General features: G+C 36.5%; 1 protein-coding gene across 4 annotated transcripts in view; it reads left to right on the top strand.

Moving 5' to 3' along the window:
* The first annotated feature begins 3,428 nt into the window (after nucleotides 1-3,428).
* LOC128987718 (afadin-like) overlaps nucleotides 3,429-25,964 on the top strand; it is a 253,441-nt gene continuing 230,905 nt past the window's right edge. For all 4 annotated transcript variants that reach the window (XR_008490271.1, XR_008490272.1, XR_008490273.1 and 1 more), the window contains exon 1: nucleotides 3,429-3,687. The gene's annotated coding sequence lies outside the window, so the exon portion shown is untranslated. The remainder of the gene's footprint in view (nucleotides 3,688-25,964) is intronic.

Genomic DNA, 25,964 nt, shown 5'->3' on the forward strand with positions numbered 1-25,964 from the left:
ACAATCGAGTTGAAGCAAAACAATTGAATGCAGTTTCAATGCAATGCAAAGAAGACTAAGCATGGCCTCTTTAGTAAATGGTCCTGTTCTCCTGTTGGACCAGGACCCAAGAAGTTTTAGGTTTGTTGGGTTGGGAACGCAAATACCTCTTGGGCCTGAGAATAAGTGAATGATGTAATTTGAATGATATCATGTTGAATGAATGTTCTGCCACATCCTGAACAATCTGTTAAACGAAACACGTTGTCCCTGCTGTTGTGATGTTCTATTCCATACCCCCGGTTAGTTTGCAACAGAAAATTCAAAAATCCTCCCCCCTCCCAACAAATAATCTCTAGCTTTACCCATGAGCATATGCGTATCGCATTGAACTGTATAACTTTATTTCTCGGCGCTCTTGAGGACGTACCTGCCACACCTAGTATCTTGAGTGGCAAATACTACATTCCACACAGTCCTTGGAAATTACTTTACTTTGAATAAGCTAAGTTGTGAATCCAAATCAGAGTCATATTAATATCTATATCTATAAAAGAGGAACTATGTATGTATGTATATATATGTGTATATACGTTATGGACTCCGAAACCGCTCGACAGATTGTAATGAAACTTTCAGGCATTATTAAGCATCTTTCAAGGATGGTTCGAGTGAAGTTTGGTGCAGATCCGTCAAAAGGGCTCTGCCCCAGAGGGTTTTAAGTGGGCCAATGTCAGACTTTTTGATCTAGAATGTTTACAAATAAATATAATTTAAAAGCAGATGTTTACTTTCACCAACTGTTTTGTACGTTTGAATAACTACAACATTCTGTATTAGCATTAGTCATGATTTGAAATAGTGCCACAGTGTTTCTTCAGATTGCAGCACAGAAAACTATTTTACTTTTGAATAAGTCCAAATGTATTAAACCACAATCGCAGCACACCTGTGCACTTAACCAATTTTAAATTCTCCAATGTTAAATATTAAAACATAAAAACCTTTATAAAAGTACTGTATTATAAACAATAAAAGGGATGACTTTTTTAAATGTATGACAACAGATAATTTGCAACCAAAAGGTGAGTGAGCGTAGCGAACGAACATCAACCTGGAGGCGAGTAAGCGTAGCGAACGAGCTAACCTGAAAACAAGTGAGCGCAGCGAACGATTTCCAACTTGAAGGTGAGTGAGCGTAGCGAACGAACTTCAACCAGGACGTGATTGAACCATGCGAATACTTATGAAGTTAAGCGGGGCAAAGCCCGCGGGTACAGCTAGTCTATCTATATAATAATAGGCAAGCATGTTTCTTTAAAACCTTTTTTCTCAGCTCGTGTGCATCGTAGGGAAAATCTACGCATACTGTTAGAAAGCTATTTTCCTGTAGGTGTGCAGAATCCCTTTATAAATTAAAATAGGCTCAAAAATAAGCACAATAAATGAATTTAAAATTTTGAAAAATTTAACATGGATATTATGAGTTGCCATGCTGGTGATGAAATAACAACGAAATATAAACAGAAAATCAAAACAAATGGAAGAAACTCCAATCACATGTTCTATTCAAAGTGTGGAATGAAAATAAAGAAGTCTGTACATTAAATATTTTTGGTCGAGTTACGACCACTGGACGACCTCTAGTCTATATTATTAAAGTGATACAATCAAATTTTATGTAAACTGTTAAGGCCATTTACCAAATAAAAATATAGGCATATGACATATCAAAATGAAGCTTAGAGTGTGTAGATTTGCCGAAAAGTATTGATATGGACGACTCGCTAAGTGCTCTGCCCCACAGGCTGATTTCAAAAGGGCTAGGTACGCCTTGCATGTTTTTGAAGGTAATGTTATTTGAATAATTTAGTGAACAACAGCAGGCCAATGCAATTGACAATATAGTTTGTTTGTTTACATTTTAGTTTACCGGTACTTATTTTATTATTTACTTTTATATTCTTAAGAGGTGCGGTGAATGGACTGTGAAGCTATTTCTAGCTGTTTGATACAAGCATAGACAAATAGAATAAATATTGTCTATGACAAGTGAGTGATTAAAGGTGTCCGAAATCTGATGAATATGAGATTGGAGAGGATGGGAACCATGTATGTTGTTCGTTCCAAGAGGTTTTGAAGTTTTGAAGCTCTATTAGCGAATTTCCCTATAGGGAAGTAGCTATTGGTGGCACGGTAAGACCTAGACCCGGGACCGATTTACTTTTTCATTTTGATGTCCCCAGAGGCCAAAAACACCATTCGTTCAAATTTTTATATATGTATATATATATATATATATAGACATATATATATATATACGTCCGTGAACGCGATAACTTGAGTAATTTTTGTCCGATTTTGATGAAATTTGGTTTAAAGGTGTAAAGCGGGATAAACTTGAATGAGTTCGCGAACCAGCACGATCGGACCATGAGAACGGGGCTTTACGGGGGGTTTTATGTTGTAAAAATTGGTTTTTCTCACTTTTGACCCTCAAAACACAAAATTTTCCGATTTCTCTTTAGACCTTTTTAAAGAGCTTAAAAAACAAATAATTTAGTATATAAAAGTATTTTTGTTCGATTATTGGTAACGGAGAAAATTAAAGAAATTGTAAATTTAAAATTCCCATGTTATTCTTATGGAGAATATTGTCAAATGTTGTAGTTTGCTTGTTTTTGGATATATTTTGATCAAACTTGGCAAATTTATTTATTTTGTACTAAGCTATCAATATTTTACTCAAAAACACACTTTATTAGTTTCCTTGTAGCAGCAAACCTAGGTACTCGTTAAACCTAATGTTATTAAAATATATTTAACTGAAAATCAATTCAGACAAATGGAAATTCGCTTAGTCGGCAGGTTTGCTGCGGCGGGGGTATCTTAAATTGTTATACTTTTTAAAGTATTTAGCCATCCCGGGACTTTTTTCCACCCTGTTTATTATTATTTTAACTATGAATAAAGCAAAAAAAGCACAATATTCTTTTTATTTGAATTAGTTTAAATTATTTTAAATAGATCAATGAATAAATAAATATTGTAAAAACTACATAATTATTTTTTACAATAATAAAATTGAATAAATTATTTGTAAACAAAGTGGGTGGGGATTAACATAGGTTTATTAACATATGTATGTTTAATGGTTTTATCTATGGTTGCGTCAATCGTTTATGTTTATGATCCATAACTGTCTCTGTTCTAACATTCTTGATAGCATACATTAAACTTAGGATATACTCGGGAGAATGTAAGGTGACAGCTACACAATCATTTTCTTCAAATAAATGTAGTTGTTTCATTCTCCGGCAGAGTGTGTTTTGATTCACGCAGTTCAATGTATTCATCGACAGAACGCGCTGGCAGTTATCCATCCATGGTTTCGCTGTCTGCGCATGCGCCGCTTCGAAAACTAGATTTTGTTTAGTGGTTTTGTTGAGTTGTGTTGTGCGTACGCGGTTGTTGTCGTGGATTCTAATTTACGCGTTTTCGAATTTAAAAGTGATGTTCGTGACTTAAAAAGTTACTGTAGTGGTACAAAGTGATTGTATTTATCATCGTAGTCATAATGAAGTGCAATAATGTATGGTTTTAAACCGAAGAATGAAGTTTATAAAGTTTTGTGAAGTGTTTAGTGCGACATTGTGTTTTTATTCACCTTGCCTACGGCTACCTGTTTGAGAGGATTTATAACAACAGGTAAACTTTCATAACAACCCTTAACATTGTTTGTATTGTTTTTAATTTAATTTACTAGTTTTTAAACATTATTTTTTAAGGGAAAATTAGCTTCGGTAACGTATTTTTCAAACAGGTAGAAGAGAAAACTTTTGAAGGTTAACTAGCCTGGGATTGGATTCCACTGTAAGATGGCCGCTACAGAGCAGGCGCGGAGATTTCAGCGCCCTCTGTTGATATGTCCAGGTGTTCGATGACATTATTTCAAAGGTTTTCAAATAATGTTATGTTATTATACATAATTTATAAGTATAAACCTAATTGGTTGTACCTACCTAGAGATTCTTATCTGGTCAAACAACAGAAAACTTAATTTTTTAAATAGTTTTAATACAGCTTGGATTAAACCCAGTGGCATGAAGTTAAAGTTTAACAATGGTTTAACCCAGTAGCCCACTATTTGAGTTTGAGGTTAGTTATATTACATTTGAAAAATTTGAAACACAGCAATAACACAAAGTTTTATAACTTAGGCGTTTTTTTAAATTTTTTTTTCTCCTGTAACCTATTAATCTTATAAGTTAGAGAAGAAGCTTTAACTCATTAAACGGCTGCACTTTACTTTACGTCCTACACTCATTTGAATAAAAATATCGATTATTCAATTCTTTCATTCGATATATCGTTTGGTTAGTTACTTAGGTTACGTTAAGCTTACCTAACTAACCAAATGATATAACTTATAGAATAATCGATATATCGATCGATATTTTCATTCAAATGAGTGTAGGACGTAAAGTAAAGTGCAGCCCATTAAACTTAGCCTTCTGTAGGCCCTACCTGTAGGTGGTAAGACCTAAACACAGGACCAATTAATTAGGCTATTTTAAAATTTGTATTTCCCAATAGCACTAGTTCGGTTCGCTTATAGTACCTACAACAAGCTTCATTTTGTTTTCCAACGGCCAGCAATAATTAATTGTTGTTTTTAGTGAAAAGGTTCAACAGTTATCCCATTAGGGAATTATATAAGCTATTAGCCTAAGTAAAGTTACCCGATGGTCAAAAATGCAAAAGATTATTTGTATAGATTTATTGTCTCAGGCTAGGCCTATAGGTCTCACTCATGGTAAGACCTGGACCCGGGACCAGTCCCCCCGACCCGTTCTAGAATCTATCCCCAACTTGTGGCGCGACTGTATGTTCATGCAAATCTGCATGTCTCTATAGCCTACGTGTTTTAAATGTCTACCGTACGTCTCGTTAATGTGTTTCAGATATTAATTTATTGAACTAAAAAACGAAGCCATTTTACCATAGTAAAAGTGCTCAGCCGATGATACACAATGTTCGAAACATGTTCTGGCTGACATTCACCATCTAGTATATTAATATATAGGCCCTACAGCTCAGGGGGTAACAATGTATTTAAATAAAAAAAAATGGGAGTTTTCAGAATCCTAGATCTAGGACAGAGAAACTTTAACAAGTAAAATGTCCTTAGGCAAGACCGCTTCTTAAGAATGTGTGGGGCTTCCAGCTAAAGTTTTCATCCACTGTGAGACCAAGATATTTTGGGCTAGATGTCTTTACTTTCTGAATGTCCATGCAACCGCCCACAAGAAGCTAGATTTTACTCCCTGGATACAGTCTAAATGATTTGTAGAGTAAATATTGATTAGGCTACCATACTAGGCCTACCGTACCTATATTGGTTCTTCTCCTCAAGGAGAATCAAATTAACTTAGCCTATCCTTATTTGAGTGATTTCAATGACACGTGATCAGACAACAGTTACAGAGTGATATAGGATGAAAATTGGTTTCCAACTTCCCCCTAAGGGCAAAGTTTAAGGGGAACACATAAGTATCCGGTAACATCTTTCAATGAGTTTAAGTTTCCTAACAAGAAATTGTCATCTTTTCAATTTCTTTTGTTACCATTGTATACTTAGATGAAAGGACAACATAGGCATAATTAGGTTGCTATTGAAGCATTAATGGCTAAACAAACCCTTCACTTAACTTCTTAACGCAAGATCTTGATCTTCTAAATATTATAATAAGTAGTAGGCCCTAATGTTTTTTTTTTATCTAAATTGATGGTTTGTGCAAATTAAATTGAGGAAGAGGTTGATCCGCCTGCAGAAAATATTCAAGAGTAGCCAGTGCAAATATGTTTACATAGGCTACATACATACCAGTCAATAGTGTTAATGAACTTGGATAAGTGACTATCAGAAAATATCACCAAATGTTTGGTCCTTTCCAGAGTTATCAGTTCATCATAAAAGATGAGTGGTGTTCGACAGGTCATTAACTATGTTGACTTGATATGGCTAGGTAGGTGGTTGAACTCACCTATACAAATACATTACCTTGCGGTTAGACAATAAAAATTCCAAATTTACCTAACTGGTTTTGAAATTCTATATTAGCGAATTTCCCATATTAGGAATAATCTATTAGGTACCGTACTGTAGATTTCATGGTAGGACCTAGACCCAGGACGGATATACTTTTTACTGAGGTCCCCAGAGGCCAGAAACACCCTACGTTCAAATTCAAATACCGTATGTGTGTGTGTGTGTCCGCTAGCGCGATAAAAAAATTGTTTGACTTGAGAAAAACTATGCGATTTTGATGAAATTTAGTACAAATGTCCTATAATTATTTGTACAAGTTAGTGAACCAGCGTGATCGGACTATGGGAACGGAGGTTTATGGGGTAAAAGTTAGTTTTTCCCATTTTTAAAATTTTAACATAAAATTTTTAAAGATTTAAAAATTTTTTAAAAATTAAAACATAACATTTTACAATTTCTTTTCAGACCGTTTTTTACAGCTTAAAAAATAAATAATTTTGTATAATGAAACGTTGTTGTATGCCTAACGGTTATGGAGATTAATAAAAACAACTTTAAATTTAAAATTCTCATGTTATTCTTTGGAGAATAAATAAACTTTTTTGTATGCTTGTTTATGGATATATTTTGACCATACTTAGCAATTTTGTTTATTTCATTCTAAGCTATCAACATTTCAATTAAAATAAACACCTCAATACCTTCCCTGTAGCTGCAAACCTATACTAATAAAAATTATGTTATTCAAGTAGGAAATAAATCTGACAATTTTAAGGGGGTTTTTTGGTAGAAATCCAGCCAGGTAAATGGATATTCGCTTAGTCTGCAGGTTTTGCTGCAGCGGGGGTATTTTTGAATTCACAAACAGCCTGGTTCTCTAGGGCCAAGAGTCGTTTTGGGCGTCACACATTCCCGTGGCGAGGTGGAGTGGGAATTGTCAACTGTGGAAGTGGAATACTAACAAGTCGATTGTCCCTAGGGAGTGGCTTTTGTCTCATAACCCACACGGCACGTCTTCTCATTTGGCCTCAACGTAAATCTTTAACGATGCATTTTAAACTTTTACCATAGACTAACCATGTTTTATGCTTTCACTGTATAGTGGCAGCAGTCTTAACTAAATTTTTTCAAAGAGTATCTAGAGGGTAATTATTAGGTACATTATGTAGCCTATATTAGTTATTTTTTCAAGATTTCCAAAATTGTTTATTTACGTGGCCGTTTTTTACTTTGCATTAGGTTAGGTTTGCATAAGTCTTTAAGATGCTGATTCTTGTGTACTTAAACTAATTCGAATCGTCGGGTGTTTCTATAACTTTGTGTTAAATACAACGTGCATGACATGACAGTATTTAACAAAAATATTAAGGTTATTAAAATTAGAAATTATTGGCGAAAAACTTATTTAGTGTAAAATTCAGCTTTCTCTCATTTAGTATTTTTCATCGACTTAAAAGTTGCTACAATGTGGTGAATGTATAGTCCACCTTTGAATTTATTAGAGTAGCCTAATCTTTTTCAGTTTTGTAAAAAAATTTCATACTACATTGTGCAGTATTTGATGTTGATATAAATTTGAGGTAATTGTAGTCTAGAGGTAATTTAAAGTAGGTATTAGACCCTAATAGCAAACGAGAAGAGGATGCAATTAAAATGGTCAAATACGGTACCGTACCTATTAATTGTCAACATAACTTCTAGAGATCTTTGATTTCTCGTAACTATCACCACTCACTATATAATTTAAAATAAATAAAAGCAAATGTTTGTGTACGCTTGAATGCGGCACTGCTAAACTGTAAGCGGTTCCGGTATATCCCATCGTATATTCACATAATGCTTTTAAAAATTTAACATTTCTTTCATAAAACCATAAAAGCACAATTCTAAGCGACAAAATACCCCGCTCACATACAATTTATCAGCCCTGAAACCATCTCAATTGTGCTGCATAGTTCGCTGACGCTGGAAGTCAGAATAGGCTACCGTTCTTTGTCAAGACAAGTCACTTTCGTCTGCGATTCCAGGGATCGTCGGTGTGAGAACAGTGTATCCAGATAGTGGCGTCAGCATTTCCCGGAACGCCGGCGCTGCAGACTCGCGCCGTACGCGGAATTCCGCAGCAAGGGACAGACGCTGACGAAGAATATTACGTCAGCGTGCTGCTGTAGGCGCCGCTTCGCCACCTTAACTGAGTTGTTTATTAAAACAAAACCATATGACATTCCTAGTTTGTTTGGAGTTTTGTGTCCAACTGATGTAGCTCAATTTAACTATGTAGGCAGTCTAAAAATGAAGTAATTTTTGAAAATAAAACGATTTTGAGGAAAATCCTGAAGTTTTAGCGAATCTTTACACCATCAATCAATGTTCATTCACAATTTGTCTTTTGGGCTTTTAATTATCCTGATTAACGAAACAGCTCGAACAGCTGCTCAGTGAGTAACAAAGCTGCACCGCTCATATAATTCTATTCTACATCCACATTTTTAGCTTAAAATACGCATCCAAGTGTGCTTCACTGTCTCAAAGAATACGGTATGTATTATTCTAGCTATATTCCATCATCATAATTTTTTTTCCTAGCTGGAGATTAAGATCGTTCCACAGGTTTAAACCCATGTTAATTGTCTAGTTATCCAGTCCTGTCACTTACACCATTGTAACACACATTTTTACCGGAGCCCTATAATACCAATATTATGTTTCCAGCTAAAAGCTCTGCCAACGCAATATTGGTTAAATTATTATGGAAATTCGGTTATTTTTTCCTCATCTGGTTTTGAAGTGTTTAATGGTGAACACTAACCGATATAGGCTACTATTGTATCCAATAGTCCCAGTTTATAAATTTATTTTACATTCAAACTGTAGTTAATTCAGCTTAAAAAAGGCTTTTCTCAATAGGCGACGTCCTGTAAACCAACTAGGAGGTCACGAATTGTGGTATAGGCATGCACTGTGGATACGATACTCCCTGGTGTGGATTAACGTCCGCTCTAGTGAGTACTGTACTACGACTATCCGCAGTACTATCCTGATAATTATACCAATTCGTTAAGGCTACCTAGGCAAAAATGTGGTTCGGACTCCACTATAAACTGTAGATCCCTTAGTTGCCATTATGGGCTATTAATTAACAGCTGTGTCTAAGGAATATGTCACTAACAAGACTACAAGATCGTGCCACTCATCCTACACCTACACTCATCTCCATTCATACTTGGCTTAAAATACCTACTTTGTATGGTTGCCATTTCATTGAAAAGTATTAAAGTATTAATACAAGTGGATATTTTTTCTGTGTGCCACGCCTACTGGTATTGCGCAGTGCTGGTGTAGTACGCATGCGCCTCAGCTACAATCACAGTCACACAGTACGGCGCACAATGTAAGCGGAACCTCTTCACCACGCCCACCAAGAGATATCACTTGACTGAGACTTCCTGTTTGGAACATTACCATTTCACTTAGACAAAGCCTCTCCCTCTAAGCTCTCAAGGTTTGCAATAGTTAAGTGCTGGAGGTGGAAGTATTTGTAGGTTTACAAATGTTGTCAGTATATTTTAAATCAGCACTCCACTCAGTGGGTCTGGCATATTACGAGTCCGGTAGGTAGCCTACTGTTCCGAAAGATAACATAATGGCAGTGTGATGCATATCTCAATAGGTCGCACTTGTAGGTCGGGTATCTAGATGGATATCCGACCGTGGTTAGAAGTTCTACCTTCGCTGGAACTTCCGACCATGACCGTTTCCTTGTATTAACTTGACCATTTCGGTTTAATCCATCCCGTTTTGGCTCAGTCCTTTCTCATAACATAATACACTTATTCGTTTATCTCAAGACTTCCTATTTAAAAAATCGTTTTCCTTAACCTGAGCACTTGTACTTGTATTTGGTTGTCTTTACTTCCTTATGACCATTCAGATTGTATGCGATTTCCTCCACTAAGCGTTCCATACTTCTATCTTGATTATTTGGTTGTCCTTAAATCCTCTTTCCATAATCTCACGGGTACTTTGTTCTTCTCTATCCAAACCTTATGACTCCTTAGAATTTTCAAACCGGAAAGTTTTTCTCAAAAAGATTTTCCGAATAGAAAATTGTTTCGCAATGTGTAACAAACTTTGCAATGACTAAACATAATCAAACAAGTTCTATTTGATTTCTTTGACACACCAAACTATTCTTTGAAGTGCAGTAACTTATTGTAGTAAAATTGAAAGCACGTGCTCGTGAGCAGGATTGCTACTTGAGTCAGATTCAATTGAGCAACAATGGCGGCGTCGGCACACGTTGTATATTGCTACCAGAATAGACATTGCAGCAACTGCTACAGCACGTGGTACGCCCACTACTGTATACGGCTTACAACAAATCCGAACCAACCGTGACATAGTGGGGGAGAAATTGTGTAATTCGAGGAAAAAGTAGAATAGGGGTTTTACCTTTTTTACTTCCTTTAGTGGACATATGCCTACCCTAGTTGAAATTGTCAAATTAAATACCCCCGTCGCACGTTTGGTAAATGTGACTATCGCAGTATAATTGTCTGAGTTGGCAATGGTACTGTTGCAGAATGATACAATGTTGACGTGTTTTCGGTATTTGGGGCGGTTATAGATAACAAGTACAAACTGTGTTATCGAGCGATAACGACTCGCTTTCTTTGTATTTTTGTTGATTACGTAACAAAATCTTAAAATTAGGAGTATTAGTGGTTCAATCGTGTTGAATTGCTGAAATTTTATGAAAAAGTCACACAACAAATGTAGCAGACAATATTTTGTACACTACGCATTTTAGTTTTATAAGTCTCCCACCATAAGTGAGGGCTTAAAACGAATCATTGCTATAACATCTCTACAGGTACTTATCAAATAAAGTAAAAATTAACTTCGACCTGTTATATAGGATATAGATGTTTGATATGTCAATAAAATATTTGATTAAACCTATTTTCTTAAGGAAGTCTAGTTGAAGATCTGGAAATATGGATGAAATGTTGTAGAAATACAAATAATGAGTGAGCGTTAAGGTCGAGTAATGTTTAATGGAAGAGAAAGGGTTTAAAGTGTATCTCAGCGTTGCAGTCCAGGATGTATTTGTCACAATGCTTGTCTCTCTGTACATTACGAGATTTACGATTTCCAGTGAAAATACAACATAATACAAACTCAATGCTGTTATAATTCACTGTGCTTTCATCATAATATCTTTGAGTACGGTGCAGAACAGTAGTTTTGTGATAAGAGACAACATTTTTGGGGTTTAAGTAGGGAACCGTCAAAGACGCTACACGCATTCGCATTTACAGTACGTTTCGTCGGTTATAATGTTTCTCATAGGTCTATCAAAACCCTTAAGCTTCAAAACCCTCACAGTGACTCTTTGTTTGCCGGGTGTAGACTGGAGCTATTTATTGAGCTTGTGAGAGCACGCACTAGCCATTACCAGCTGCTAGTCTAAACAGCTGAGCAGACCAGCAGACTGTATGAATGGAGTGAAGGGATTGTTGTAGTCACAGCTGAGGAATACGTCATCGCGTTATGAATCAGCTGTGCCCCGCCGACAGGGTCATGGCCCTGTACACTAATTCATGTACAACCGATGTGTATTGTGTAACCACAGATTAAAACTTTTGGGTAGGCTACAGCTTGTAGATTGATCCTGTGGAATATGAAGCCGGTTAAATGTGTGTATTATATACATGTGTTTTATTTTAGGGTACATTTTAAAATGTTTTTTTTTTATTGTTAACGGGTCGTTTAAATTAGTTACAGTAGGCTAGTTTTTTAAATTTCTAAAATATCACTACATAAATACTAGCAAACATGAAAATGCACTCTTATCAATGCGGTTTAGACACGTTGCAAAAATGTATTGTCTTCAGCGGATCCCAGTTAGAAAATCGATTAAGAAATCTATTAGACTAAAGCCAATAGTGTGACTAATGACTTCTGAACCTAATGATTCCTACAAGCACAATGTTAAAAAAGTACGGCAAAATGAATATGGTTCACAAAACGTGAAATCGCAGTCTTGAAAGATAGAGGTCGCATTCACTTTGCCAGATAAATAAATTTAGTCTAATAGCCATACTTCTAGAAGGTATACTGTGCAGTTATTGTGAAAAATTCCGACCAAAATGTTGTCCCCCAATGACAACGTCGGTAATTTATATATGAAACACGCTACTTAACACTCCCCAATGTAGCCGCGATATTATTTTGAATCCATCACGATGCAAATAATGAACGGGTTATTTTTATTAGAATTATAAATTAGTTATATAATTTGTCCAGTATTTTGTGAATATTTTTGTTGAACGACAAAGTATATGGGAGGCGTATATGGACGTATGGGGATAATGTTTTGGTCATTGCATATACCGGTATCCGTTCTGTTATTTAAATTTTTCCAAACGTTCAAATTTTATTAGGATTTCATTTCAAAGGGAACATCAGCATGTTACACTGTACAGTATTTGCCATTAAAAAAAAGACTCAAGTTGAGATCATATTTAAAATGATGTCAACAAATCTATCAAGTCTCAGCTACTACAAGATGAAATTTCCAAAACCACGCGGTTGGCTTTTTAAACGGCGGGTTTAAATTGACTGGCCCGTAGTCGTAGCCGCGAGGTGTTTACTTGTTTACTTTCGTCTCAACAGCTGCAATCTCCTGTACCCCCCTCCTACCCTTCCCTCCAAATCTTCACCCCTTCTGGCGGGTCCATTCATCCGGAAATGAGCCAATCTGTTTATAATGGGTTCATCACCATTCACCCTTTCTCACTTCATTCGGCCTGTTTTTCTTTTTAATCTCGGCCCTTTTATCGTAGATTAAGATTGGTTCGTAGACGGGTTTTTATAGTTTTGAGGGTTTATAGATGCCAAATTAATTTCAGAGAAGAAATGTTATTGTTGTAGTTGATAAACATTTATTTGCACAGGGTCTATATTTTTTTAATCAAGTCGGAGTTCAATTTCCACAAACTTAACTAACTTTATTGAGTTAAATTATTCAATTTTGTATAGACCTGTTCAATTCACCATAACAAGTTAATGCTAAAATAGATCTTTGGTAAGTCTACAAATCCACAAAACAGACCTAATGTTTTGCCGCATTTGTTCTCGAAAGTTGATGCATAGTTGGGGAGATGAATTCGTTGTTTGTAATGAAAAGAACGCAAGAAACACAACAACCCACTCTGACGCGTCAACCACTGGACTACAAATTGAACGACAAACGGCTGTAACTTTGATTGAATTCTTATCGAGCCGCTCCTTTGATTTGTGAACTTTTTCGTTCCTAGTTCTCTATAACGGCGGAATTCCACTGTTGAAAGAGAATTTTGGCAGTCCAAACCGGGTTTTAGTTTTGTAAACTAATCCTAACTTTTTCTATTTTTGTTTGAATAAAAGGTAAGGTAAAGGCATAACTATTCCATGTTTTTTTTTTGTTAGTTGCTGAGGCTATCTGCATTAGGCTAATTAAAGATTTCCATTTATTGCTAAATATCTGTTGTCTTTTAAGAAATCCGTTTTTATTAATGCTTTGTTCTCCCCATAACAATTTAAAGTCACTACCGCCACTCAACCCATTATAATTGTCCTGCTAATGGGAGAACTTGTGTCAGTTCGATGATAATGTTTATTCTAAACGCTACAATAATTTTGGTATTTCTAATCACCATATTTCGACGAGTGTGTCACTAGTTGAGAGTTGTTATTTGCATAAGTTAATCGCCAACACAACCTGGACCTGTGTCTACGAGAAGTAGGAAACAGTTGTAAATTCCTTCTTGGTGTTCTTCTAGGCCACTACGGTACTTAACATAGAAATTTTCGAATAAAAAAACTCTTCCCGTGACAACTGTTGTTTACCTAGACACTCTTGTGGTCTTTAATCAAGCCAGTGCGATTGACAGCTGTTGGAGGCCGTCGGTCGAGGTGCTGATGACGTCACACCGTTGTAAATCGGTTATAGACACGCCACTAGGTTCTCACAATCTCACAGCTCACAGCAGACGCTGCCGTTGATTACTTCTCACTTGAACTTCACATCCGTCTGTGCGAGATGTTGTTGGGTTCTTGTTACTTTGTGGTTGGAAATAAACGTCGACGTCGTTTGATAAGTATCCTGTATGTTGATTGAACGAATAGTTTTACTTAATTCCACTGTTGGAAAATATGAAGAGGAATTGGTGCGAACTCTCTCGAGACTAGTACTGACAAAAACTCTTCGAAATAGCTACAGTCTGTATAGGCTACCTTAGGGTGGTGCATGGACCCAGCTACCTTGATCGGTGCTTATCTCCCCTCGGCGCTTATTGGTATCACGTCAGTCTACTTAAGGTTTGAGGACAATATCTTGTTATCAATAATATCAATACACGTTCCACGAGTTGTAATTTACCTAAATTTTGTGTATATTAACTAAACTGTAACTGCCTGTACGAATTCGATGCAGAACTATTTGCATACAATAGACTCTTATGAAGCAACTGTCTATGTTTTGAAAATACACTGTAGTTCATATAAGGTTCCTACATAATATGCGATTGCTTTGTTGGCTACTTACCAGTACTGCGTATCCGTAGTGTTTGATATGATTGACGAAAACACGTAAAACTCAAACAGGTTTGTTAGGCCAAAATGGAGAATATTTTCGAATTTCAATCAGCCAATATAAGTCTGAAATGTGATGTTCTGTCAAATTTTCAGGTAAAGATTTGTAAATGCAATTGACCGATGTTGCCTAATATTATAATCGGCAAGTACGCCTCAATATTAATGTCTGGCCTGTTTTTGACCGATACAAACCTAATTTAAATGCTTGATTAATTTAAAACTACAGAGTCACTCGGTTACATGTAAACCTAGCTAGACTCCAGGCTGATGAGTCTGATGAGTTTTGAACTACACTCCAGACCAGGCGTCTGATTCAGGGACGGAATCACTCAATTACGTTCTGTTGAACCCAGACTGGTTCTGAGTGAGTGTGAAGATACAAACGGGTCGACGGCGACCAAGAGCGATGAAAGTGGAAGGAGGTGTAACTGGTTTGGAGGGAATAAACATAAACATGTACGAGTTGAGAGAAGCGGGACTCCGCGGGTGTCTTCTGTTATAGTATACAGTCGATCATAGAACCTTCTCATTTAAGTTACTTGGTAGAGCGAAATAATCAACTGAATGTTAAACTGTCAGGAAATCTTCTATATCTATAATACGTTAAGCAGTTTTTTGTGAACACTACTCCTCCATTATTTGTGGACCAATTTCTGCCCTCTCAAAGGTCGCATTTCCCCATAAGAATTACATTGAACAAATTTAAAAACAAAAAACAGCTGCTTATAAAAAGAGAAACTCACAAGCTTTTCGGGAGTAAATATTGATGTTTGTAAAATTCAGGGTATACAACAATTTATACAGTTAATCAGTTTTGTTGGAAGAGTAGAAAATGTCTCGAGTTCAAAGAACAAATATTGAAAACAGGAGGAGGAGACAATTAATACGTAATCTTATTAATCTATACACGTATGAGAAGAGTAGAAGAGAGGCCTGGTCTACTAAGGAATCCAGATACATACTCATTTGGATGGACTGAATATTATTTGCCAGGTCTGCTATGGAAACTTACTTCCAAAGTAAAGTTGTTACAGTGGTACAGTAAACCCACCTCAAGTCAGATCAAATGAATACATGCATGGAAAATACTGTTTACTGGTAACAACTACAAGTCGGTATACATATGCAGAAACACAAAAAATAACGCCGACTTCTAAAAAAATGATTAAATATTTACAAGAAGTGTTCACAGCGTGAGTATTTCCATTAGTTGCATAAACTCTTAGTTGAGTCTTTTACACTCATAGAAAATTATGACTGTTATTACCGTAGTTTTAATAACTCCTGTCCCATCTCCCTTGACAATAATTGGTCGATTTTAAGCAACAATTACACTAGTTATAAGATTTCATGACATCAACAATTCTCAATATCACGTACCTATATTTTTCCTTAAATGTTATAAACTTAATTGATTTTTACCCTTTGCAATTCATTCCGTCCTATCTACTATGGTGTCACAACATAAAAATACAATGTTCTTTATCCTACGAAGAAGATATTGTTTTATATTTGAGCAAGAAGTATCTTAATACACTTTTGATTTGTATTACTGTGGTTACATGTCAACAAGACTGTTCAGTGTGACTTTACGAAGGTTCCCTTGATGTAGGTTTCGCACATAGACGGGTGGGCGTTGTTGTACATGAAAGACGAGATCACGGTAACACTATCTCATTGTTTGCTGAGCTGGTTATTCGCATTGTAGAGTTGTAGACACAATGCTCATGACACATGACTCGGCACAAGCTTCCGTGGGAAACGCCACGACCTCTGCAGTTTGCGATGTACAATGTTGCACTGTGTTGAGAAGGTACAAAGTATGGGCTCGCGACTTCTACTTTGGCGGAAATGTAGCTTCAAGACCTAACAGTCACATAAAGAAATATATTCTCTAAAAATCAGTAAATGATCATTTTTTATGTAGTTTAAGGAGGCAGAGCAGAGAACTATTAGATGCTTGAAAACATCTGTTAGTTCTCTGACATATCTTTGAAACAGAGGAATCGAGGATATTGTCCATGTTTTACGCTGTGACTGTTTTAGAACTCCGTCCTCTTCAGCCTCTTAGTTTTTTTTGTTATAGCCCAGTTGTTGTGCCATGGCAAATGCTATAGTTCCCATCTTGATGAGACATATAAAGGTGCTCTATATTTTAGCTCACAATAAGTTGTCCTTTCAGTGTGGTTCCGATTAGCTTTTGGCGTATTACCACCAAAGTTACAACAGCTCTCTATATCGATAGCTCAATTCAAACACGTTCATTTGTACAGTATTGTAAAACTTGGTACAATTTTGAATATGATACGGAAATATCTAGTTGTATCCATTGGTAAAGGTAATAACAACTGATTTCGTTCACACTTGCACCGCTTGTCTTGTCGTCAAGTTGATATCGATCTAATAGAGTGATTACGAAACACCCTAACGAGATTTGCCCCCTTTTACCCCCCCTCGCCCCCTCGGATTATCCGAATGCCGCCCGGTCCGACGAGAAGCCAAACAGTTGGCAACATTTAGTTGTGTGTTTTCTACCTTTGACTATATTTGTCCTTGAACTTGTCCAGTTTATTATATAATTTGTACTTTAAAAAAAATTCAAGTCAGTGCTGGTACAATAATGGTATAAATGAACCAAAATACTTTAACATGGCTATGTAGTTCATTATTTTAGTGTGTTCATTATGTAAATTTATGTTGACGAATGGATTGTCTGTATAAAGTAATAGCCTTGTTTGGGCATAATCAACAACCATAGCAAATTTACATTATGTACATATAGTTAATTTATAGAATTCTGACGATGAAAAACACTTTTAAACACAATGTCGGAATGAAATCTACCACAGTAACTAACCAACACTACTGGGAAGATTGTTTGATGAGGTATTGGACATTTTTATCAGGATGGTGTTCAAGTGTATAGTTCTCAAGGGACTCGGAACTACCGAGGACTTTGCTCTAGTTTACATGTCGTGTGTTGTTTGTAGGCGTTTCCAAGCGAGCCTTTATCAGCTCTCGCCTGATTGTTTTGACTCAGAGATATTTTTAGCGTATGTTTACAAAAGACTTCCGTTGCTTGATGGAGAGAATTCAGAGATTTATCGGTAGTCTGCAGGCATATCGATTACTTGTAGTGATGATTATAAACGTACTATTTGGCAGTTATGTGTAGAGTTATTTATTAATTAATTTCAGTAAGAAGTAGGTAGGCCTATCACAACAATATGCCTACGAATCGGACGTGTATTTAATGATTTCATGGTGATGAAACAACAGAAAGTTACAGTGCAGGTGGAGCAGTAATAAACCGTCCGAAACTCTAGGAAAGTTTAATTTCGCCGGTGTCGAGTCCAAAGTGCAGTTTGATTTTACCCTTCCCCTGCGTGTAGCTTTGGTTTTTAACAAAACAAAATTCTTGTAAACTTGTATTTTGATCGGTTTATTTACCAGAATAGAATAGCTTCGAATAGTTTAAACAACATTTTCGCTTAAATTGACGAATTATGCATAATTTAGTCATAGATTACAGATGGATTTTTATCACCTCATGAAAATGCTTAGGTATGTATCTTTTTAATATTGTAAGGCGTTACGATTTTCTATTATATTTCCTGTTCCTTCCCCAATGTTAAATCCGTTTTAACGGCATATTCGTAAATTAAAAGAAACTTGCCATAAATCTACAAATTATAAGATAAAATCAATGTCAAACAAAAGTAAATCTATCATGATAGACATCAAGGTACTTAATTGACACTGGAGAGAATTAAACTCACATGTATAAAAAGGCTCCAGATTTTTAACTCTGCTACATATCCAACGACAAGCTTACGAGATATCGTAATGGACGATAAATATTTTATCAATCGTCAATTATCAATCATTGAGATGGGGACGCCAACTAGGTGCGTATTTTAATTTTTGGGTTTTAATTCAAAACAGCCGTATCGTTTAAAAACGTCTGGGTGAAAAATGTGATTTATTAAAGGTTTCTACATGTTTTACACATTGTTGGCATGTAACTTGTTCTTAATAAAAAATGCAGAAAATAATACACTTTTTCTAAGGAGAAATACGAGCAGATTTAGAGAAGATTCATATATCAAATCTCACTCAGTCTCATTTTCTTAAAAGGCAACTCGAGCCCACGTCTTAGTTAAAGGATCTGTTCATTTGGCGTTTCGGGTTCAAACGAGTGAACATTTTAACGAGCGCCGTTTGCGCCTTTCACTTTTTATTTTCGGGATGTAATTATATTTTTACGTTATGTATACAGTTTGGCGGTTTAACGTACTACAATTAAATTTTCTTGTTTTGCACTCTTGTTTTTTTTTTTTAAACTAGGCCTAGTTAAAGTTAGTTCTATTTGTAATTCAACAAAGTTTATTGTTTCAGGTTTGTTAATGTTGCAGTGTTATCTCATCCCTTAGGTATAAATAATGTAGTGAGTATGTATAACAGCATGGTGTTTTTAGTTTTTAATAACAAAGTTTTTCCAATTCCTCATGATGTAAATAGGCTACTACAAATAGCAATTTATTTTAATTTTCCGTATTGACTATAAAAAATTTATATAGAATAGTATATAATCAATAATCATGCTTATAGGTGTGTGAATACCATTTTTAGACGCAGATTTTGATAGGGATAATGAATATAGGATAGATGACTTCTAAAATCATATCCTGGTATAGAGATTTTATCAATTATATATTTGTTTACATAGATGTCAGGTTCCCTGTATTTTTAACCAATATGAGAATTTTAAAACTTTGGATACAATAGTCTTTGCACAATGATTTTATGCCTATTTTTACTTAATATTTACGATATTTGCTTCTATATGTACCCACCCCTGACGTGTATGAATATGCGTATCCTACATTGGTACTACGATCATTTAGGCAGTTATATTATTCATCTAGGTATTTTAATGTTTAACTAGCACAAAAGTAACATGTATGAGATAAGCAGAATTCGTTGTCTTTGCTTTTAATTCATGATTATTTCTACACGGAAGGCTCGTCTAGTTAACAGATAAATGTTAAAACTAATCCCCAATCGAGAAGGGAAAAAGTATTGCAGAATTCGATAATTTTCAGTATTTATACTATACCAACTGCACATGTATCGATCGATTCCCGCGGCTTTGTTCAGCCACAGCTGATTGTTATCACCGGTGTCAGCTGTTTAGATGTACAGTCCAGTCAGTGTCAATGTCGTGTTGAAGCTGTATAGTCCGTGACAGGCGGCCAACTAGCTGTCATCTCTGTTAAACCGTCCACTCCCTTTAGTTCCGCATACCTCTGTATGACATTCCACGGCGATCATAACACTTGGTCTATGACTATGAGGTAGCAATGTGGATCACATTGTGGGTTTTTATCAGAATGTTTGGAATTTTATTTTTTACGTCATGATCCTGTGTTCCTGAAAAACCACAAGTTTTGTGGGAAAATAGGTGGGATTTTTGTTGAATAAGGTTTTTAGAAAAGCTGTTGAACGAACATATTTGCAAACAGATGCAGGATATTCACAGTTTTTTTAGTTTAAAACTTCACAAGGAGAAGGAACGCTTTGTATATTTTCATGTGAAATTCAGTTTACTGTTAGAAACCCTATTTCAGTGTGGTATGTGAACAAAATTCCCTTTTAAGCAAGGCCTGGTGTCCAAAAGTTAGGGACGTTTCTAAAATGTGATCAACGATAGTTTTCATCAACACTTTTGTCTTTTAATCATTCACGATTGCCATTGATTTATTCATTTGCAAAATAACATGTTGAAGTATGAAAATGAATGCACAAATAACAACATTTTTAACTGAAGATAATCCAAAGGAGGATACTTTTTGGACGGCCGTAATACGCTATACCGTACTCGGGCCTTTTAGAGAACGCCTTTATTGGATCCCTTGTGTTTAATTGTTAATTATAGGTTAACATTGTTACAAAACATACTGGATTTATGTACTATAGCAAAAGGTTTAACATGAATGCAGAAATTGTGGGTGCCGGCGAAAATTGACGAAAAAGACACTTTATTGCCAACATAATGCGCATCTTGTTTTTGTAGTTCCCAGCCATCCCGTTTTCGCCGTTTCCGGTCGGATTCGAGGGTTAAGTGATTGATGAATGGGAAAATCAGTGAAAGCGAGAACGTCCGATCTTGCAGTGTTGCACCACCGTCGTTGCGTCACGTGACCGCTGACCAATGGGCAATGGGCAGTGTCCCAGTGTTGACCACTGATGACGTCACAATGTAACCAACAATGAGACACTATCTAATATAACCTTTTAGTCTAGTCGAACTTGTTTGCATCTGTGTTGTGTTAGCAGTTGATGGGATTGACAGTTGATTGCCCTCTGCTCAGCGCCACTGTTCTGTGACCATAGTCCCAACTGACTAGTGACTGTGACTGGCTATGTCGGTATTCATGTCCAGGCGATGTCCATGTCTTGACACCACTACTGTTTCTGGTACTTTCACTCATCTCCACCACCAGCCTTCCAGCCGTCCGGAACCGACGAGACTGGCATTTCCGTTATTTTCTGCCCCGCGACATTTTTCCGTTAGTTTCCTCAAGCCGCACTAGCTTCCCTCTTCTCATTGGTCATTTGGAATATTCAATGTGAGCTTCCTCAATGACTACTGAACTGTTATTACATCTTTCGCTGTACTTTTTTCAGTGATTAAATAGCAATTTGTTCTGCAATTTAGATATAAGATTAATTTCCTTGATAAATCAGTTGGTCAGTTGTTGTAGTGGTATTCAATGTTTCTCTACAATCCGCGTGCCAGGTTATAGCAGACAGGCTATATGAGGGTACAAGATTCATTAACTGCGTAACCCAGGTTCATCTCATTGGAAACCGATCAAACATGAGCGATCGACGAAATTCCTACCACTTGATTGTCGGTTGCCTTTTGCTGATGCTGTCCCGGCAGAATTATTGGTTTGTGGAAAGTAAGATTTGTATTTATGTTATCCGCATTTATTTTGGTTTAATCGTTCTATCATGCCTTGGACCTTGAAAAACTCGTGGGGTATGTTCTGTTTAGCAATTTTAATTATTCAAGTACGCGCTTGCAAAGTGATTTATTATCATACAGTGTTATTGCCTTTTAACTTTCCTTGATGCATTGATGTGGAATCTTTAAAAACCGAAATAACTTCTCTCCATGAGTTTAAGGTACAATTTCCTGATTTTATCTTAGTGGTAACGTTTTAATTAACTGAGAAGGTTTAAGATCGCTACAATATGTGTCGAATATTTACCCGCAGCGTATTAACTACGTACAGTACTAACCACTATCGTAACATGACCTGAGCTCTGTTAAATTATTTGGATAGCTAAAGTATACTAAAATAGCCTTAGATGCTGGTTCAATTGTTTTGAATAAAGAAGTGCTGTTGTTTGTCGATGTGTAACAACAACTACAACACATGGTAAAACTGATAAGCCTAATCATTAGCAACACCAGATGCGTTGGTGGTTGGATAGTTGCGCCTCTGACCCTTAGGGCAATAACTAGGGAGGTTAGTTACGCCTTGGAATATGGTGGGGCCCAAGTAGGTACATTAGTTGGCAACCCCCCCTCCCCACCAATCGGTGCATCAGTGTTGCCGATCTAGCCACCCGAGCACTGATTTAGCCAATGAACAGCTGTGAATGTAGTATCATAGTGGTCGGCTCAACATTCCTCTGTTGATTATCTACAATTAACCGCTTTTTATCACTTCCGGTGCGCCATTTCCTGTGATCCAGACTCTGCTTTCTAAGTGAAACTGCCTCGTCCATAATGACAAGCGCCGCCGGAAAATTAGGTCACGGATTAGCGGCTGTGGGAACGCTCTGTTTGTACTCTGTTATTTATCGGTGCATCACAGTAAATGGCAGTGAGTGTGGATAGTGTAGTAGAGTACTGCACTACCCCAGCTATAGGTGGACCAGCTTTATCAATGAGTAAACCAGTGTTGTCAATGAGAAAAGGGGAATAAGGCATAGTGTGCTGTTATCTAGCAATGTGTTCTCTTTTCAAATTTGCCTAATGAGGGCCCAAAGTATGATGGTGTTTTCGATTAGTTGCTCCTCCAGGTCGGAAAGTAAACATGTATATGCTAAGAAATGGAAACCCAGGATTTGTAACACACTCTTAGTTACTCAATTTTACAATTAAAAGGTTTAACATGAGAGGGAAATGTCTACTTTACATTAGTATGTGTCAAAATGTAACTGACCTTGAAATAAAAGTTGTGGGCCGCATGTTTTACCTTGACAAATTGTTGGATTGTAGGAAAATAGTGCTCTCGCAACACTATAGGAAAAGTAACATAAAACTACGAACAATTACGTAAGGTTGGTTTTTAATTGTTAGAAAAATCAACGCACTGGTGAAATAATACAAGCGCCGTTTAACATGGTTTGTTTAAAATCCTTCAGACAGTAGGAATTTTAGGGTTTCCTTTGGTTCATGGGTAAAATCAAATCCTATTATGCACCCCTCCATTTGCATTGATTCGATTAAAATGTTACATTTTATGATAAGCATCCCAAAGATATATCACAACTTAAAAACTACATTATACCTGGTTGTAAAAAAAATCAACATGATCGCTCCGATGTATCTACTGTATTTGTATATTTTGTCCTAAAAACCATATAAACGCCATATTTAAAAAGTACTGCAATGCACTTACAGGTTAACTTAGTTCGGGGCGCTTTCATTCAACTGCGCAGTGACAGCGCAGGCAGTACGGGGCAAGTGCGCAGTCGCAGTGACAGCGCAGGCAGTACGGGGCAAGTGCGCAGTCGCAGTGACAGCGCAGGCGCGTGGGTCTCGCGTGTCTGTATGCTGATGTCTGATGTATGCGAGGCGTGGCGCGCCTTTGTTGTTGACAACGTGCTTATTGTCGTTTATGATCACTAATGACCCCGCATCAGCGGAAATAAAACAACCCGTTGTGGGACGAGTTTACACTTGCAAAACCGGGACGTTGAATTTCCTTTCTGTTTACGTTAGGATTAACTTTTAATTTTTGGAACATACTGTTTACATAAAGCGTTTGTGGATCAGACAGACGTCGAATCTATGACAGCAAAGTCGCCACCAGCTGATTATAATTGACAGTCAACGAATCAATAACCGAAAACTTAACCTCTCTTAGAAGTTATGAGTGATTGTTACGCCCTTTAGTCAGTGGAAATATACAGGGTTAGTAAAAAGTGTGGAGACCCCCTATTATTTTTTTAACGGCCCATACTAGAAAAACTAAACTCGGCACACCTTTATGACATGTTATGAAGTACTTTTTGGGCATAACCATCACTTGGTGTACATCCACAAAATGGGGGATTTTGGGGGAAACTCAACAATTTCAAATACAAAGACCCATCGAGTGACCCCTCATTTTGAAGGTCCTGGTAAAAGAAAACGAACAACGCAAACTAGAGGTCTTTATCTCAATCCAGTAAAAAATGGCAGCCAATTGAAATTCTCAGAAGTTAAATTTAACTTGCAGCTTTCCAAGTCTGGAGGCCCCCTGTAAATTTTGTAGTGGCTCACACTAGGATAACTAAACTCTACACACCTTTATGGCATGTTATGAAGTCCTTTTTGAGCATAACCGCAACTTGGTGTACTTCCCCAAAATGGGGGATTTTGGGGGAAACCCAAAAGTTTTAAATGATAAGCCCCATCGAGTGACCCCTCATTTTGAAGGTCCTAGGAAAAGAAAACTAACAACGCAAACTAAAGTTTCCTATCTCAATCCAGTAAACAATGGAAGCCGATTGAAATATTTAGAAATCGGAAATAACTTGCAATTTTATATTCAATTGGTGGCTGCCATATTTTACTGTGTTAAGATAGAGACCTATAGTTTGCGTTGTTAGTTTTATTTTATTATGACCTTCAAAATGAGGGGTCACTCAATGGGGCTTATCATTTAAAATTTTTGAGTTTCCCCCAAAATCCCCCATTTTGGGTTTGGGAACTTATGAGAATTTCAATTGGCTGCCATTTTGTACTGAACTGAGATAGAGACCTCTAATTTGCGTTGTTGGTTTTCTTTTACCAGGACCTTCAAAATGAGGGGTCACTCAAGGGGTCTTTGTATTTGAAATTTTTGAGTTTCCCCCAAAATCCCCCATTTTGGGGATAAACACCAAGTGACGGTTATGCCCAAAAAGTACTTCATAGCATGCCATAATGGTGTGCCGAGTTTAGTTTTTCTAGTATGGGCCATTAAAAAAATAACAGGGGGTCTCCACACTTTTTACTAACCCTGTATAACAGGTTTGTAAAGTTTTTTTTATTGTAAGGTTAGTTTAGATTAGCGAAAATATCATTGGCTATGCCACTCAAAATGTGTTAACCGTCTTTGGTAAACCAAGTAATTTTACTACTGTATTTCAAGCACCGGCAGAAGCCCATGTGATACATTTTGTATTGAAATGCTGTAATGCTGCTTCATTACTTGTTTCGATATGGATAAAAATAGGTTTGATGTGTACTGTATCAGCCTAGCCTTTGCCTTGTACGACATTACATATTATTAACTTTGTAATATATTATCAGTATAGAGTTTTTTCGTCACCAAGTATTACAACATGTGGTATATCTCGGTCGAGGGATTTGTCAACTTTATTACTCGGAGGGACTCAGTCCTGTGTTTGACGACGGTGTAAAAGAAATCCGAAACTTGCATTGTCTGCGCAGGTGGATTCATACGTTGGAAGGTGTCCTGAATAATTTCTGTATCGCGCCTCTTCATACGAGATCCTCCAGCCTCTAGCTGAACCGATCAAACAATATACACATCGTATCCATAATATTGATTTTGTTAAGAATTATTGAAGAGTTAATGCTGTATTAGTGATTTCTGATTTGTATGTTAAACTGTGGTGTTAGGATCAAGTATGTTTTAGTGTAAGATAACAAACAAATTTTCAAATTTTAAGCTGCAACTTAAAATATACTTTGCAAACGTAGGTGAACTTGTTTTGATACAATGCCTCTGCAATTTTGGTACAAAATTACATGGTTTGCCATAAAACTCCCCTCTCGGAAAAATTAAAACCTCTTGAATAAAGTCCATCTCTAAAATCACGACAAAAAACAACCCAGTAAATATATTTTCAGTTTAATGGTAATCTGTTATGGATGTAGAAAATTATCATTCAAATTGATTATTCAACACAAAGTGAACCTAATTAGTATCTATAGGAATTTTGTAAGAAGTGTGAGGACGCCGCAGAAACTTATTTAGCATCGCTGCCTTCTTGTAAT

The sequence above is a fragment of the Macrosteles quadrilineatus genome, unplaced genomic scaffold (genome assembly GCF_028750875.1).
Source record: "Macrosteles quadrilineatus isolate MER2022 unplaced genomic scaffold, UCM_ALF_1.0 Scaffold_2__2_contigs__length_208266976, whole genome shotgun sequence".
NCBI classification, from domain to species: domain Eukaryota; kingdom Metazoa; phylum Arthropoda; class Insecta; order Hemiptera; family Cicadellidae; genus Macrosteles; species Macrosteles quadrilineatus.